Source organism: Lycorma delicatula, chromosome 4, assembly GCF_047948215.1.
Source record: "Lycorma delicatula isolate Av1 chromosome 4, ASM4794821v1, whole genome shotgun sequence".
NCBI lineage: Eukaryota > Metazoa > Arthropoda > Insecta > Hemiptera > Fulgoridae > Lycorma > Lycorma delicatula.
The window spans coordinates 191,007,754-191,012,753 of NC_134458.1; the positions used below are offsets into that span (position 1 = coordinate 191,007,754).

Genomic DNA, 5,000 nt, shown 5'->3' on the forward strand with positions numbered 1-5,000 from the left:
TATTATCATCCCTAGGGTATTAGTGGGAGCAAATGTGGTAATCATCCAGGGGGATCGAAAAAATTGTTCAGAGCGCTAGGGGCAACCGTTTTTTGAGATATTTCTTCCGAAATACTGATCCGGTTAAAAAGTAATAAATTTTCAAAAACATCGATATATCGATATATTATATATATATATATATATATATATATATATCGATATAAAATAATATACGAAGTATATACCTGACTAATACGAGACATGTACTAATAAATCGGGAATTTCCGCTGGCAATCGGTACATTTCGGAATTAAGCTAAAGAGTACAGACACACACGTGGGCGCACACACACACGCGCACACACACATAAAAATGCCATTTATTTAGATAGGATTAAATTATAATTTTAAAGTATGCAATTTAATTATATAATTAAAATCTAGGAAATCGTATTTTAAAATTGTATTTTATGATGTTGATTCAAAAATAACATTTGAATGAAGTAATTCGAAGTTTAATTGTTTAATTAAGCCCTTAAAATCGTAAAATATTATACAAAAAACTATAAAATTACCATTTTATCACAAAGTTATAATTTTTTTTTGTTAAATACTCATTCTAAAAAAATTCTCGGCCGATTTCTGAGCAGCCACATTTGAACAATAAAAAAAAAACGCAGTTGTAGAACTTTCCCATCACTCGACGTTTTTCTGAAGCACGGCTTACATATACAATTTAATTAAAAATACTTATAAATTTATTTAAATATAATATTTTTTATTTATTTAATTCAAAGATTCTAATTAACGTCTGCGCGTATTTAATTCGCGTTATTATAAAAATACTAGCAACGAAAATCGGCAATAAATGAAATAATGTCATTTGACAACTTATATAAAAGAAATTTGACGTCTGTCGATGGTGGAAAGGGATAGCCGCGAGGCTAACGTACTCCCTTTTTTTTTTTTTTTTTTGAATCGATCGGCCGATCATGGTTCGAAACTCAGCAAAGCCGATTTTTTTTAAACTTAAAATATTATCAATTTATTTAATTTTACCGTTCAACTGTGACGTCAGAACATAGCGGTTGACTACAACACAGTAGTCTATACGCTAAAAGGGGTGTGAGGTATATCAGGAAGGGATTGACTGGGTTAACCCCCACTTTGATAGGAAAAAATTTGTGAAAAAAAATGCAAATACCCCCTTGGAAAACTTCTTTTTACAAAATTTTAAAATTATTAATATTTTTTAGGATGAGGGGTGCAATTAAAAAAAATTTCTACACCAAATATTTTTTAAAATAATTATTCACCCTAAAAAAAGAAAATCAATGAAAATCATCCCTTTTACTTCTATAACTTATAAAAATTAAAACCATTTTTAAGGGTTGGGGTGATATTTAACAAAAAAAAAATTATTTTAATTTTATTAATATTCAAAAAATTGAATATTTTGAAAAAAATTGAATAATAACCTTAATTTTGAAAAACCTAGAGACGATTTTGTTTTCCCTCCCAGTAAGTCCCACCCCCAGAATTTTTGAATTGAAAATATAGTATTATCAACGCCTCATATATTGCTATAATCTGTTTAAGTTTTGTCAAAATCGGTTCAGTAGTTCTGGAGACATAAGATGATTTATAAGCAAACACCGAAAACCATTTTTAAGGGGTGGGGTGAAATTTAACAAATTTGTTTTCTAAATAATGGTTTACTTTATTAATAATCAAAAAATTATGAAAAATGAATTCAATGAAAATCACCCCTTGTACTTCCTTTTATAAATGTAAAATTAAGATAATTTTTAAGGGTGGGTGTTAAAATTAGAATTTTTTTTGTATAAAGATGTTTTACTTTATTAATATTTACAAAATTTAAAAAAAAATTCAATGAATTTTTCCCCCCCCTCTATTTCCTTTTAGAACTCGGTAAAATTAAAACCATTTTTTAAGGGTAGGGATAAAATTTAGTAAAAGTTATTTTTATAAAAATGTTTTTGTTTATTAATATTTACAAAGTTAAAAACAAAAATGCAATTAAAATCACCCCTTATACTGCCTTTTATAACTCTAAAATTAAGACAATTTTTAAGGGTGGGTGTTAAAATTAGAAATTTTTTTTTTATAAAAAAGTGTTATTTTATTAATATATACAAAATTATAAAAAAGAATTCAATGAATTTTTTTTACTCCCTGTAATTCCTGTTATAACTCTCTAAAATTAAAACCATTTTTAAGGGCGGGAGTTAAAATTCGAAATTTTTTTTTTTATAAAAGTGTTTTAATTTATTAATATTAAAAAAAAAAAATCAATTAATTTTTTTTAACCCTCTGTACTTCGTTTTATAACTCGGTAGAATTAAAACCATTTTCAGTTGTGGGGATAAAATTTAGCAAAAGTGCTTTTTATAAAAGTGTTTTACTTTATTAATATTAAAAATTATGAAAAAAATGCAATGAAAATCACCCCCTGTATTTCCTTTTATAACTGTAAAATTAAAACAATTTTTAAGGGTGGATGTTAAAATTAGATTTTTTTTATAAAAGTGATTTACTGTATTAATATTAAAAAAATATAAAACAAAAATGCAATTAAAATCACACCATATACTTCCTTTTTTAACTCTCTAAAATTAAGATAATTTTTAAGGGTGGGTGTTAAAATTAGAAATTTTTTTGTATAAAAATGTTTTACTTTATTAATATTTATAAAATTATTTTTACAAAAATTCAATGAATTTTTTTTCACCCCCTGGATTTCCTTTTATAACTGTAAAATTATAACAGCTTTTAAGGGTGGGTGTTAAAGTTAGAATTTTTTTTTTATAAAGTGTTTTAATATATTAATATTTACAAAATTTTAAAAAAGAATTCAATGAATTTTTTTCACCCCCTGTATTTCCTTTCATACTTCTCTTAAATTAAAACCATTTTTAAGGGCGGGGGTGAAATCTAGTTGTTCATTAATATTCAAAAAAATTATATCAAATCTTGAAACGATTTCGTTTCTCCCCCCTTCCCTTTTGCGTACCCTTTCCTTCAAACCATTTGAATTAAAAATTTATTAGCATTAATAACTTATATGTAGAAGTAATCTGACCAAATTTAGTCAAAATCGGTTCAGTAGTTCTGGAGATATAAAGCAATTTACACCGCAATATATATATATATATATATATATATATACATACCGGATATACCCAATTTTGATCGATGCCATTTTTAAATTTTTTGAGAATTTTAAGGTTAATTCTTCAAGATTTTTAGAAAACCAACCGGATATGCTCAAATTTTATCGATTACGTACTTCCTTTTTATATATAGCTATATAAACAGGAAAAGTTAAAATTAAAATTTTACAATAGTAATGACTCATCTTTAGTAACGCTATCTACTGGTATTTTTTAAAAACTTATAAGACGATCACTGACAAATCATCAATTTATATTATTTTACGTAATAAGGAAGAGATAATAATTCATTTCAATTCATTTATTTATACTTTAATTATGATTAATAATGTCCTTCAGGATGCAATTCTACCGTTTCGCCTTTATGAAGGTCAGTAATTCCATCGCAGCATTTTAAGTTCGGTGTCAAAATAAATCGATTAAAATTTTAAAAAAATAAAAAATTAATAAAAAAAAAGCTGACAACGTGTTTCTGATGCACGATTACACGCATAAATTAAAATATTAATCATTTTATTTAAATATAATATTATTTCTTTATTTAATTCAATAATTTTAACTAAAGCGCGCGCACAAAACATAATTAATTCTCGTGAAGGTGAAAAAAAGTACTAAATTAAATAATGTCATTTTACAACTTATATAGAATAAATTTGATACGCTCTTCCGTTTGAATGGAATAGCCGCGAGGTTAACGACACCGATAATTTCCGAGTAGTAGTTATTATATATACGATCGTGGTTCGACACTCAGTCAGTCCAATTTCTTTTTTACAAAGCAATATTCGGATGTGTGTCCGCTGTAAACTAAAAAAAAGTACTGGACCGATTTACGAGGAAGAGAAAAGGAGAATGGGAAACAAAAATACTGGGAAATAGAGAAACAGGGAAAAATGGAGGAAAAATATATCGAAAACTGGGAAAAGGGAAGAAGTAAATAGAGAAAAATAGAAAAAAATATGGAAAACGGGGAAAAGGGAAGAAGTAAATAGAGAAAAATAGAAAAAAATAAGAAAGGAAATAAAGAAAAGCAGAAAACTGGTGAAAAATAAGGAAGGAGTAAATATGAGAAACTGGAAATAGGAAAATGTAGGGAAATGGGAAAAGATGGAAAATGGGTAAAGGAACAAAAGGGTTAATATTAAAGGTCAAATTTTGTGAAATCCGTACGTGACGCAGGTGTTGAGATATTTACGAAACAAATATACAAACAGAATTTTTTCTTATATATATATATATATATATATATATATATATATAGGCATACAGACTCACAGCCATACATGCAATCACACACGTACAGAGAGAGAGAGAGAGAGAGAGAGAAGGAGAGAGAAATTTGCACGCGTATAAACAGACACACGCACACGCGTGGAGACACAGAGAGAGAGAGAGAGTTTGAGTGTGTAGCGCGCGCACACAGGTATACATACAAACACAGAAAGAGAAATAGATTTTGAGAGTGAGACACGTGCGCGCACATTCAGATTAAAGAAAATTGGTAAAAGATGAAAAAAATGGAGAAAGGCGGAAAGAATAAATATGGGAAATGAGAAATAGGAAAATGAAAAAATAGGCGAAATGAGAAAAACGTGATGATGGGAAATAGGTTTAAAGTGAAAGGTTAAAATTTGTGAATTCCTTAATCTTCATTTTGTTAATGTTTTATCATACTTTCAATTTTGTTCATTTAATCTAGAAACGGCCCGCCCGTTTCTCTCTCACTTAGTCACTCCCTCTCTCTCTGTCTATACCTCTGACTCGCTCACTCTCTCTCTCTCAGTCTCTGTGTATGTGTGGGAATTAATGTGTGTGTGTGTGTGTG

The 5,000-nt window shown here is 27.7% G+C and overlaps 1 long non-coding RNA gene across 1 annotated transcript in view; it reads right to left on the bottom strand.

Moving 5' to 3' along the window:
• LOC142323000 (uncharacterized) overlaps positions 1-5,000 on the bottom strand; it is a 227,236-nt gene that overhangs the window by 549 nt on the left and 221,687 nt on the right. The window lies entirely within an intron of this gene.